This window comes from Rhinolophus sinicus, linkage group LG02 (genome assembly GCF_036562045.2).
Source record: "Rhinolophus sinicus isolate RSC01 linkage group LG02, ASM3656204v1, whole genome shotgun sequence".
NCBI classification, from domain to species: domain Eukaryota; kingdom Metazoa; phylum Chordata; class Mammalia; order Chiroptera; family Rhinolophidae; genus Rhinolophus; species Rhinolophus sinicus.
In genome coordinates, this window is record NC_133752.1 from 138780438 (window position 1) to 138794423 (window position 13986).

Consider the following 13986-nt stretch of genomic DNA (forward strand, 5'->3'; position numbering starts at 1 on the left):
GTGGACTTATTAAAGACATTTAATTTCATAGCTATTGTTTCTGGCGACATGAATCCAATGAGGAAATCTTAGGTTCCATGAAATTACTCAGAGTGGGCCAGCAAATCACCTGAAAAGATTCACCATTAAAAAGATGTGTTTTGTGTGGTCAGTAAATATACACTCCATTAAACCCCCAAGCAACAGTAATAGGAAAGACAAACATTCAGGATCAAGAAGCCTTCCCTCAAATCTGGAAACCATGAAAAGAAGGTCACCAGAAGATTTGAACTCTCATTAAGGCATAGTCAGCCATGAGCATTTATGGAGTGCTCACTATGTGCGAAGCACTCTATTTGAAGGAAGAGATCTTGTTTAAAGTGGCCATAATTCAGCCCATAAAGCCCTTTATAGTTTAAGATCAACAGTTTGAACCTCAACCAGGAGCAAATGGGGGGTTGGTTCATCCTGAAGGATGCAGATGTAATTTGGTCAGTGCTGCTAAGTTTCTTAAACTGAATGGGCCTTTGCCATTCGTATAAATTCCACCTTCTGGGTGGTCTTCCAGAGCAATGTCAAAGAGGGCACAGCACAGAGGTACTGAAGTTAATTTATGCTCATGTAGACTATGTATGAGTCATGCAACTGCCATTAACACTACACACTGAAGTGAGTCCTTGGAAATAAAATGTGAAAATCTCCAGCAGCCAAAAGCCAACTTTCCGTAGAGAAGAAAATCTGCAACTAGAATGACCCCTGGAAAACAAATCAAGACACAAATGAACAAAAGTATAAGTTTGTTCCAAGTACAATGCAAGACAATCAACTATAAGTAGCAGAAGGAATCATGGGTTACAGCCAGCTAATCCACGAGCATAAAATATAGGAATGATAAACAGAACACAGTTATCTGGTTTGACTTTAATCGACTCTCCTTCCTCTGTCTACTCTCTGGTGGTGCTACAATGCAGTAAATTGCCCAAACAGTGGGAAGAGCGGCAGTGCTACTAGGAGCTGCTATGTGTTGAGTTCCCACTCTACGGAAAACCCGCTCCTACACTTACACACAAGAACCAATCCAAAAAAAGAAAATATTAAACTCACCTCATGGATAAACAATTACTAATGTAAAAAAATCTTTCACCTACCTCCGAAAAGGAGAAAAGCTCATCTTTTTTTCTAGAGCTTCTTCTACCTGTCCTTTCCCTCATTTCTAATACCTCAAATATATCCCAATTTACACCTTTCTTCAATCTATCCAAAAAGTAAAATTTCCCCTTGAATTTGCTTTCCCTCTAGTCATAAGAGGTTAGTTAGCCTCACCCCTCCTACCTTACCTATAATAACATAGCTATGATGACTGTTTTCTGGGATATTCCAACGTCTGATATTTTACCATATCATCTCCATTTCAGCTTGTGGTTTGAAAACATGAGACCGTATCCTAAAATCTTCACAATCTGACGTTCACTACTACTTCTACCAAACTTGTTCTCTAACATTGTCAAACCCAACAACTGGCTCTTCTTCTTTTGAGTCTGTGCAGCATTGCATGGTCTCGTTCAATCCCTTCTGTACATCTGCACATCTGACTTCAGCCTTTATCCTAATACAGGCCTTATAGTCCTTCCTTGCCTGCTTCAGCATTTCCCAGCGTGTGTTGTCAGTAACATTAGCCTCACCGCATGTTCTTCAACTAAGAAAACATTGTGTGGTCAAAATTTTTCGAAGTTGCTAGGTGTAACATTCTACCCCTAGAGCATATTAGTTTACTAATATTCTAATATATGCAAATACTAATATAAATCTACTCCTTGATTTTTATAATAAAGAAACCATTGACTTATTGTAACCAAATGTTTTCCAATAAGCAATCCTATGTGCTACTAGTCCACAGAACTCTTTTTTTTTTTCATGCAATACATATTAACATGTCATGGAACTAGCATTGTGTAGGAGGAGGAGTCTGATGAAACAGTCAATATAACACACTGGAGACTATTGATGTACCTGAAATTTTAGGTTAAAACCTGAAACCTATCAGGTTTCCCAAACAATGTATTATCTTTCCTCCCAAGCCAGGTTTAAACATCTAACTTATCATTAGTAACAACTTTTTCACCAATCTCATATTCAGACGGTTGATAAATCTTTTCACCTCTTACTGTCTATTGTCTGTAATGTTTGTTCCCTCCCTTACAAGGCTTTCACATCATCGGAAAGCAAAATCTTCCTTAAGCCTCACACTGACTCATGATAAACAAACATAAGAATTAGGAGAGAGCTGTAAAACACACACACACACACACAAAGAACGGATTCTGGACTCCACCACAATCTTGCTAAATCAGAATTCCGCATAGAGAGGCTTGGAATCTGTGAGCCTAATACACAGCTAGATTTGCAAACTGCTGAAGGAGACCATGAAGGCTCCATGACCCCTCCTCCCCTGAACCAAGCATTTTCAGTTCTCTTCCATCATCACTTGCAGCGACATGGTTTTGCATCTCCTCACCATGGGTTGCTCTTCTCTGAATGTGATCCATTTTGTCTATCAGCCTTTTAAAGTGAGGGTCTTATACTGAACTACAAAGCACTATGGATATATGCTGGCCAATTTGTAAGAGAGTAGGACTATCAATTATCCCCAGGGCTCCTCTAGACTTGCCTTTGTGCTGGACAAGCAAAATCACTCCCCTCCCTATTCCACCTGCATGCAGCAAATTCCTACTCATTATCCTGAACATCCATCTGCAATAACCACTAGAATGTGAATCGCCCAGCAAACTGACAAATTTTTCCAGAATTTTAAAGCATTACTTACTTAATTGACCTTCTGGTCTCTGCTCTAAATAAATGGCATGCCTCCCTTTCTCTAATAAATTTTAATTCTGAAAGCTACAATTTATGCCAATCCTTGTAATGTTTTAATATCAATGCTTCACATTTACAGTGTTTTTTTTCCACTTACAAAACATTTCAACATTATTTACTTAATCCTCTCTAAAGTTCTTGTGACATGGGTATTATCCTTACAAATGAGGAAATTAAAGCTCATAAAGGTTAAGTAGCTTATTCAAAGTCACACAGTAAGTGGGAAAAAGTTGTGACTTTAACCTCACATGTCTCATACCTTAATCATAGCTTTCTCCACTTTAAAATCCAAGTATAGTCACTTGGTCATCAGAAAATTAGCACCAATTAACACCAGAGTGTGATAGCTACCAGATGGTGAATTACTCCGACAAAAGAATAATCAGCTTGAATATAGGGAGTTATTAAAATATAGGAGCTAAGTAGCAAAGCCTTTGGGAACAGACAGACATGAATCTGTGTCCTCCATCTCTTACTGCCAGTGTCACCTTGTGTTAATTACACACCCTTTGTGAACTTTGATTTTCCATTTGTTATGCAGAATAAAGCAGATGATTTTCTTTTAAAGTGTACAAATAATGCCTGGCATATGGTAAGTCCTAATGTGTTTTTTTTAAATCCCTTAAACATGATAAACAGTTTATTAAAATACATTTGTTTGGATATCAATACAAATATTCTGAACTTGGTGTCCCATTCTTCTTCAGTTACCTCCAGGTGTGTGGGAAGAGGACCATGTAAGAATTGTAGGAAGATGGAAGATACTCAAAAGGAGGGAGAAAATTTTAAATGATGCTTGAAATGGAGGCCAAGAGAAGGTATGTAAATAGAAGGTTTGAGCTAAGTTTAAGCTCCCAATGGCCAACTTTCCCGGGTTTAACATCACCATTACCAGTCACTTAGTGATGAGACAGAGACAGAGAGAGAGAGAGAGAGAGAGGGAGGGAGGGAGGGAGAGAGGGAGGGAGAGAGAGAGACAGAGAGAGAGAAAAAAAAGAGAAAAGAAGGGAAGAAAAGGGAAGGGTAAGGAAGGGAAGGGAAGGGTAGGGAAAGGAAGGGGAAGGGTAAAGGAAGAGAGGAGAGGAAAGGAGAGGAGGGGAGGGGAGGGGAGGGGGGAGGGGGGAGGGGGGAGAGGGGAGAGGGGAGAGGGGAGAGGGGAGAGGGGAGAGGGAGAGGGAGAGGGAGAGGGAGAGGAGAGGAGAGGAGAGGAGAGAAAAGAAAAGAAAGAAAGAAAAGAAGAAAAGAGAAAAGAAAAGAAAAAGAGAGTAACAACTTAGAAGAGAAGGCAGTGGATAAAGTATCTGCTTGGGATGTGAGTAGATTAACACATTGCGTATGGCGGGGTTTAAATCCCTCATGAAGATTCTCGTGATCCGTACGCAACGTGTTAATAAACAGACAGAATGACTCTGAGCTCTTAAAAATAAATTTGGGGCGGGAGCGTAAGGAAGGCCACGAATTCCGTTTGGAGGCTTCTTTTGAGCTCGCTGAGTACGCACCATGAGCAAAGCTCACCCTCCCGAGTTGAAAAAATTTATGGACAAGAAGTTATCGTTGAAATTAAACGGTGGCAGACATGTCCAAGGAATATTGTGGGGATTTGATCCCTTTATGAATCTTGTCATAGATGAATGTGTGGAGATGGCAACTAGTGGGCAACAGAACAATATTGGAATGGTGGTAATTCGAGGAAATAGTATCATCATGTTAGAAGCCTTGGAACAAGTATAAAGAATGGCTTTGTTCACCAGAGAAATTAACTGTTTCCCCATGTCCCATCGCAGTAGCTGCTGTTTTACTACAATATAGAAATTGGATCGAGTACGATTTCATGTTTAACTTTTTTGTTAAATAAACTTTTGTAATAATCAAAATAAATAAATAAATAAATAAATAAATAAATAAATAAATAAATAAATTTGGAATTTCATTCTTTCAAATTACCACTGGGAAAAGATAAATTTGGGGATAGAAAGATGTTTTTAAAGGAAGATTTTAAAATAAATTGTTCAGTGTTTGTAAGACAATGAGTAAAGGTAATATTAAATAATATTAAATATTTCCTTATTACCCAAAAAATACATGTTCATGTTTTAAAAAAATAAAAAAGATAAGCAAAAAACAAGGGGGTGGGGAGGGGGAATCACCTATAATCCAACAACCCAGATATAACTACTGTTAACATTTAGTATGTAACCTTCTAAATTGTTTTCTGTTTATACATTTATAGATATGTGTATTTTACAAATATGGGGTCATATGTAGTTATGGCTTTGTAAACTTTAAATGTTTTAAATTTCTTTCCAGATCATTAAATATTATTTTGCAATTTGAAATGCCATATGTATTTTAAATAGATAGTTCTGTTAGCTAGACACCTATTCTGGTTATTTATTTAAATTGCTTTTTGCAATCATAAAAAGAGTGATTAAAAATATCCTTGTTGAGGGCCGGCCCAGTGGCTCAGGCGGTTGGAGCTCTGTGCTCCTAACTCCGAAGGCTGCAGGTTCGATTCCCACATGAGCCAGTGGGCTCTCAACCACAAGGTTGCCAGTTCAACTCCTCGAGTCCCGCAAGGGATGGTGGGCAGCGCCCCCTGCAACTAAGATTGAACATGGCACCTTGAGCCGAGCTGCCGCTGAGCTCCCAGCAGCTCGGCTCCAGTTGGTTGGAGTGCGTCCTCTCAACCACAAGGTTGCCAGTTCGACTCCCGCAAGGGATGGTGGGCTGTGCCCCCTGCAACTAGCAACGGCAACTGGACCTGGAGCTGAGCTGCGCCCTCCGCAACTAAGACTGGAAGGACAACTTGAAGCTGAACGGCACCCTCCACAACTAAGAATGAAAGGACAACAACTTGACGGAAAAAAGTCCTGGAAGTACACACTGTTCCCCCAATAAAGTCCTGTTCCCCTTCCCCAATAAAATCTTAAAAAAAAAAAAAAAAAAAAAAAAAAAAAATCTTGTAGAGAGAGAGAGAGATCCAAGATGGCGGAATAAATACTGTGCTGGCTTCCTTCTGTGAACATATTAAAATTACAACTAAATTATAGAACAATCAACCTGGAGAACCATCTGAAGTCTAGCTGAACAGAAGTTTTATAACTGAGGATATAAAGAAGTCACGTCAAGACTGGTAGGAGGGTCAAAGACGTGAAACGGGCTGGTTCCAAACCTCCATGTAGCAGCTGAGAATCAGGAGGAATATCTCAGATGTTCCTCCTGGTGAAATGAGGGACTTCAGCCCCACACCAGATTCCCCAGCCCAGAGTGCTGGTGCTGGGAAGAGGAGCTCCCACAACATCTGGCTGTGAAAAACAGTGGGCATTCCAACCATCCTGGTGGGGCAGACAGCTGCAGGAAACCCAGACATTCCCTTAAACAGCCCACGCACAAATTCTCTCACTCCTAGGCACTCACCCTGGGCTCCAGCAGAGGACAGTGACTCAGGGGGGCATCAGAGGCAGAAGCAGGGAAGACTGAGGTATGGTGGCCTGAGGCAAGTGCTGGAGGAAGTCACTATTTTCCCTGTGTGGGCTCCTTCTCCTGCACAGCCAGCAGGCAGGCGCCATCTTTCTTGTGTTAAGCCCGCCCCCACAGGCCAAATGTGAATCTGATTGGCCTGGTGAGCTCCTCTGCTCTGCCCTGCTGACTCACTGCGACCCCGCCTCATCTAATTCCCCCAACGTCATATGCACTTTCTTAGGGAGCAGCCAGCCCCACCCACATTACACTCTCTCTTAGAAAACTCTCAGAGTCCACAGACCCCAGGTGGGTGGCAACTGGCCTCCATGTGCTCTGAGACTTTGGCTGAGTAGCTCCAGGCTCAGCACGAGCACCAAACCAGAACCTACATTAACCTGGTGAACACAGCTCTTCCCACTCTAGTCTAGTGACTCCCTGAGACCCTGCCTCACCCAACTCACATACCGCATGAGACTTTATCAGTGGCTGAACCTTAAGGGAGCTGGCAGGTGGCAGCACACCTTGGGGTGTCCTGTTGTCCTGGCTTTTTGTGGAGCTACCGCAGGCCCAGTACAGGTGGCAGACATCCTCAATTCGCAGCATGGCCTCTCCCACATGCCTCCAGGTTTAGCACCAGCAGCAAACAAGCACAGGTCACTTTGTAGCTCCTACCAGGTAGTCCTGGCCAGTCACAGGCAGTGGGTGACCTCCGCCTGCACCAGAGTCCCTCCCAAGAGGTCCCAGAACCAACGTACTTGGAGGTTGGCTTCAGACCACAGCAGAGTACCACCCAATTAGCCCCAGAAGTGGCACAGCCAAAGGGTGTTCTCAATGGGCATCAGAGCCCGCTGGGGCGAATCTCACTCATTGGGTAAGCCCTCTACACAACAACACATAAGTTGTGGACATGGCCAAACCCCACAACCAATCAGTCTAAGGGTCAATCCCACCCACTGATATGCCAATAGCCATCAAGACTCCACTGTAATAAGAGGGCACATACAACCCACACAAGGGACCCTCCTGGAGCACCCAGAGCAGGTGACTATGGAGACTGTGCCAGGGCCCCACAGGGCACCTACTACATACGGCCACCCAGCCAAGAGTGGGAGTCATAGAAAATCTACCTACATAATACTATAGAAACAAACGCAGAGAGGCAGCCAAAACGAGGAAACAAAGAAATGCAACCCAAATGGAAAAGCAGGAGAAAACTCCAGAAAGAAAAATCTAAATAAAATGGAGGCAAGCAACCTACCAGAAACAGAATTCAAAACAATGGTTATAGGGATGCTCAGATAAAGAGCTCCCCAGACAAGAAAAAGCTAAAGGAGGTCATCACCAAACTAGTATTACAAGGAACATTAGAAAGAGTGAAGATGGAAAAAAATAAAAATTATGAATAATAAAATGGCAATAGCTAACTATCAACAATTACTTTCAATGTAAATTGATTAAAGCTCCAAACAAAAGACATAGGAGGGTTGAATGGATAAGAAAACAAAACCCTTACATATGCGGACTACAAGAGACTCTCTTCAGATTGAAAGACACGCACAGATGGAAAGTAAAGGATGGAAAAGTTATTTCATGACAATGGAAACAAACAAACAAAAAAATGTTGAGGTAGCAACACTTACACCAGATAAAATATTCTTTAAAACGAAGGTTATAACAAGAGACAAAGAAGGACCCAGTATTCCCACTTCTGGGTTTTTATCTGAAGAAACCCAAAACGCTACTTGGAGGGGATGTGTGCTTATGTTCATTGCAGCATTGTTTACAATGTCCAGGATGTAGAGGTAGCGTGGGTGTCCATCGATGGATGAATGAATAAGGAGGTGGTACATATTACATACAATGGAATATTGGTCGCCCACGGAAGGGAATGGGTTCTCACCATCTGCGGCAGCATGGATGGACCTGGAGGGTGTTGTGTTGAGTGTCAGAGAGAGAAAGACAGATACAATGTGATTTGACTTATATGTGGAATCTAAAAAACAAAATACACAAACAAAACAGAAACAAACTCATAGATACAGAAAACATTTCGATGGTTGCCAGATGGAAGGGGAGTTGGGCGTGTGGGTGAATTTTAAAGGGGGAAGGGATTAAGAAGTACAAATGCGTTGTTACAAAGTAATTATGGTGATGTAGGGTACAGCATAAAGAATATAGTCAATAATATTTTAATATGTATGGTGTTAGATGGGTACTAGATTTTATTGGGCTGATAGATGGGAGGGAGGTTCGTGGCAGGGTGAAAAGGTGAAGAAGGGATTAAGAAGTACAAATGGGTAGTCACAGCATAGCTATGGGGATGTAAAGTAAAACACAGGAAATGTAGTCAATAATATTGTAATAACTAGGTATAGTGCCGTGCAAGTACTAGATTAGTCAGGGGGATCACTTCTTAAATTATATAAATGTCTAACACTATGCCGTACACCTGAAATTAATATAAAATAATACTGAATGTCAACTGTAATTGAACAAATTTTAAAGGGCGGAAAGGTGAATGAGAATAAGATGTCCAAATTTCCAAGTATAAAACAATTAAGTCATGGGGATGTAAAGTAAAGCATGGGGAATATAGTCAATAATATTGTGATAACATGGTACAGTGTCAGATGGTTGCTGGACTTATCATGATGATCACTTCTTTAGGTATATAAGTGTTGAAGAACTATAGTGTACCCCTGAAACTAATATAATATTGTATGTTAGCTATAATTTTAATAAAAATATTTTTTAAAAATCCTTGTAGCTTTATCTTTATGCATAAACATGAATTTAGCATAAATTCCTAAAAGTGTATTTGCTAGATCAAAGGCACACAAAATTTTAAGACTTTTTACATACGTATTAAATTGTCATCCTGAAAGTTATTACCAATTCACACTCTACCCAGCATTATTTTAAAGTGCTAATTTCCCAGACCTCAACTAACACTGAATTTGATGATACTGAAAATGCTCAATCATCCATCAAAGGACATTTAAGTTGTTTCCATGTCTTGGCTATTGTGAATAATGCTGCAGTGAACATAGTGATACATATATCTTTATGAATAAGTGTTTTCAAATTTTTCTGGTAGATACCCAGAAGAGGGATTTCTGGGTTGTATGGTAATTCTATTTTTAATTTTTTGAGGACACTCCAAACTGTTTTTTATAATGGCTGTCCCAATTTACATTCCCAACAACAGTGTATGAGTGTTGTTTTTTCTCCACAATCTCTCCAACACATGTTATTTCTTGTTGTATTGATAACAGCCATTCTAGCAGATGTGAGGTGGTATCTCATTGTGATTTTGATTTCCATTTCCCTTATAACTAGTGATGTTGAGCATCTTTTCATACATATACGTTGGTCATGTGTATGCCTTCTTGGAAAAGTGTCTCTTTAGGTATTCTGCCCTTTTGTTAATTGGGCTGTCTGTTCTTTTGTTGTTGAATTGTATGAGTTCTTTATATATTTTGGATATTAGCCTCTTATCAAATGTATCATTGATGGGGGCCCGCCCGGTGGCTCAGGCGGTTAGAGCTCCATACTCCTAACTCCGAAGGCTGCCGGTTCGATTCCCATATGGGCCAGTGGGCTCGAAACCATAAGGTTGCCAGTTCAATTCCTTGAGTCCCACAAGGGATGGTGGGCTTCACCCCCTGCAACTAAGATTGAACATGGCACCTTGAGCTGAGCTGCCTCCCGGATGGCTCAGTTGGTTGGAGCGCGTCCTCTCAACCACAAGGTTGCCAGTTCGATTCCTCAACTCCCGCAAGGGATGGTGGGCTGTGCACCCTGCAACTAGAAATGGCAACTGGACCTGGAGCTGAGCTGCGCCCTCCACAACTAAGACTGAAAGGACAACAACTTGACTTGGAAAAAAGGCCTGGAAGTACACACTGTTCCCCAATAAAGTCCTGTTCCCCTTCCCCAATAAAAAAAAAATATGTATCATTGATGAATATCTCCTCCCATTTAGCAATCATTTATTTTTGTTTTTACTTCCCTTTGCTTTGGGGTCAAGTTCACCAAACATACAATTGAATAAAGCAGATGTGGTACATATGTACAATGGAATACTACTCAGCCATGAAAAAGATGAAATATTGTCATTTGTAACAATATGAATGAATCTTGAGAGTATTATGCTAAGTGAAATAAATAATACAGAAAAGCACAAGCACCATATGATTTCATTCATATGTGGGATATAAAACAAAAGGCAACCAACAAACAAAAAACCAAAGGCATAAACAACAGAATGGTGGTTACCAAAGGAAAAGAGGAATGGGGAGAGGACGAAGAGGGAAAAGGGGGTCAAATATATGGTGACAGAAGGAGACTAGGCTTTGGGTGGAGAGAACACTATAGAGCATACAGGTATCATATTATAAAGTTGTATACCTGAAATTTATATAACGTTATTAACCAATGTTACCCCAATAGATTTAATTTAAAAATAAATAAAAATAGTAAAGAAATAAATATGTTCACTAATTTGATAGGTAAAAAACGATTCCTCTTTTTACTTTGTTTTATTACTAAGTGAAAGATTTCCCCTATGCTTATTGATTATCTTTATTTCTTATTTTCAAAAGTATCTGTTTATATCTTTTGCCCTTTTTTCCCCCGGCTGTCTTTCTCAACTGATTTGACTATTAGTCCTCTGTCACATGGGTTGCATATATTTTTTTCCAGTTTGTTTGCCAGTTTTTTAAATAGAGTTTTTGATCTGTAGAAATGTAAAATATTTAGGTAACCCAACCAAATATATATATATATATATATTTTTTTTGGTTTCTGCTTTAAGAATCTTGTTTAGAAAGGCTTATCTCATCCCAAAGTTATACAAATTTCCCACTTATATTTTCCCTTAGGACTTGTATGATCTTATTATTAATATTTAAAATTTTTATTTAACCTAGACTTTACTGGGGTATAAGATGCTGGGTTGTGAGATATTGAGAGTAGGATCTAAAAATTCATATTTTTAATATTCAGGTGGTTGCCCCAACACTATAGTATTTCATTGATTCTATGGGTACTTTTTATTTTTAACATGTTAATATCTCTGAAACCTAAATGTGTCTATGATCAATAAATAGCATTTCACAATTCATTTGGCAGTTTGTTTCCTTAGTGTTACTTGAAGTAATATTAAATCCTTCAATCAATGGCTTCTTAGATTTGATGAAACACAGTATTCAGTCCTATTCCTATTTCACTAAGAGTCTTTTTTTCTAATTAAAAAATACACTTTGGATTTTTATAAAATCTCTTCTGGGCATACATTAAAATGATGATATGTTTTCCTAAGATGTCCCACTAATGAACTATTCATACATGCCTGAAATAAACCCTACCTTGTCATAGCAAATTACTCATTCAACACACAGCTATATTCCTTTTACTAATATTTTATTTAAGATCCTTGAATCTATTGTCATAAATCAGATTGGTCTGTAGTTTTTCTTTGTTTGTAGTGTTTTTGTCAGGTTTTGGTTTTAGAGGTATTTTACATTTGTCAAAGAAGTTAATAAGCTTTCATCTATTTTCTATGATTGACACAGTTTGTATAGCATAGAAATAATGTTTTTTCTTTTTCTGTAAAAGTCTAAGCTGGTCTGTGGTAACTCTCAACTTTTTCTAAGGTTACTATCAGTTTAAGTATTAGAACTTCTTTAGTCAAATTGTGTACTTTATTTTTAGAAAATTACACAGAGATTTTTAATTTATTAGAATAGGTTTACACACGGTATTGTCTTATATTAAAATATTTTTTCCATATCTTTGGTTTTATCCCATTCTCATCCCTAGTGTTTTGAACCTATGTTCTTTTCTTCCTCCCTTTCCTTCATTAGACTTGACAGAAATGTTCAACTTTGTGTTTTGTTTTTTTTAATATCCACCTCTTAGGATTTAAGTTCTACTCTTTCTTTTTTTTCAAGTTATTTTATCTGAGTGTTTTTAAGATGTTCTCCTTGCCTTTGATTTGCTGTGATGTGCCTAGATCTGGTTTTCTTTGTATTCACCCTGTTTTAGATTTGTAGCACTTTTTGAATGTGTGACTTAAGTTTTTTTCTCAGTTTGCGAAAATTCTTGGCTATTATCTCTTCAAATATTGCTTCTTTCACATTTTCTTTTCTTCCCTTTGTGTGGCTCTAATATGTTAAACCTGAAACTGTGTATCACATATTATCTATTCAATAACTTTCCATTTTTTCAGCTCTCTTAGCTTCAGTCTGGATATTTTCTACTAACCTGTTTTTCTGTTCACTAATCCTGCCTTCTTCTATAGCCAATGTGCTTTTAAATTCATCTCTTGTGTTTATATTTCAGTTATTGCTTTTTTCAGCCCTAAGACTATTTTATTCTTTACAATAGATTCCAGTTCTCCGGTAAAATTCTCCGACTTGTCATCTATTTTCTTGAATATATTAATCACAGTTATTTTAAAGTCTGTGACTGATGGCTTAAATATCTGGATGTATAGGTCATCTATAGACCTATTTCTTTTGTCAATTTATTTCCCTTGGTCCTTTACTTTGGTATGCCTTGTAATGGTTTTATAAATGCCAGATATTGTATATAAAAAATTGGACTCCGGATGATGTAATCTTCTACAGAGGGTTCATCCTATCCTCTGATAGGCAGCTGGAATGGGGAGGAGATGGGGAAGGTTACTGTAATCAGAGACTGAGCTAACTTCAGTCTGGGCTGCAGTTTTTTATAAACTTGGTCTATCCTTGGTTTGCCCCCATTACATTGGTGTGCTGAAGCTCAAGAGTGCCTATCGTTAAAATTTAAGGAACTTTGGGAGCCAGTTGCTAAACACAGGCATTATTAAAAATAAATTATATGAACTTTCAATTAAATAAATCAAAAACAAAGGTAATACTCAAAACTCATCATTTCTAAATATTTAAACTAAATTTCACGATGTTATTTACACCTGTTGTAGCTGTATTAGAGAGATACTATATAACAGTATTACTACACATTTCTTCCCAACTCCACATTCAGTGATGTCACATGTGTAGATTGATGTAGCCCATGGTGGAAGCACTTGCACCACAGAAATCAGCAAACACTACAATCAGAGCTTAATTGTCTACGTCACTTGTTCTCAACTGAAAGTGACTTCTCCCCCACCCTAGGGCATCGTTGAAAATATCTGAAATTTTTGTCACAACTGGGGGTAATGGGGAGAGGGACAAGGGCCACTGACATCTAATGGATAGAGGTTACGGATGCTACTAAATATCCTACAATGTACAGGGCAGCCCCCTACGACAAAGAATTATCCAGCCCAAACGTCAGTTGTATTAATATTGAGGAATCCTAGTCTGCTGGTACCTCTGTTTCTGAATGTCGCAATCTTCCCCTCTCCTCCCATGCCTAGAATTGGCAAATGCCTGCAGGGGAAAGGTAGGCATTTTATCCGTTTATTTTATTGTTTTTGTTGTTGCTTTTTTTTCTAGCATTTTGAGTTGACTATTTGGTTCAGTTATTTTTAATCTTTCTTGTATTTATGAATAAAAATACTTACCTGTGAACTTTGCTTTTGATACAGCTTTGGATAGCTGACCGTTTTTTGGGGGGTTTTTTTGGTCACTTTTTGCTCTTTTCAATGTTTCCTTGTAAAAGGTGCCAGCCACTGACATT

At 38.9% G+C, this 13986-nt stretch overlaps 1 protein-coding gene and 1 pseudogene across 3 annotated transcripts in view; one reads left to right on the forward strand and one right to left on the reverse strand.

Annotated features, from left to right (window-relative positions):
* Window positions 1-13986, reverse strand: part of MSRB3 (methionine sulfoxide reductase B3) — a 151374-nt gene that overhangs the window by 80487 nt on the left and 56901 nt on the right. The gene's annotated exons all lie outside the window — the stretch shown is intronic.
* Window positions 4288-4662, forward strand: LOC109447791 (small nuclear ribonucleoprotein G; annotated as a pseudogene). The gene has a single exon (XR_002137412.2). The product of XR_002137412.2 is annotated as a small nuclear ribonucleoprotein G (transcript).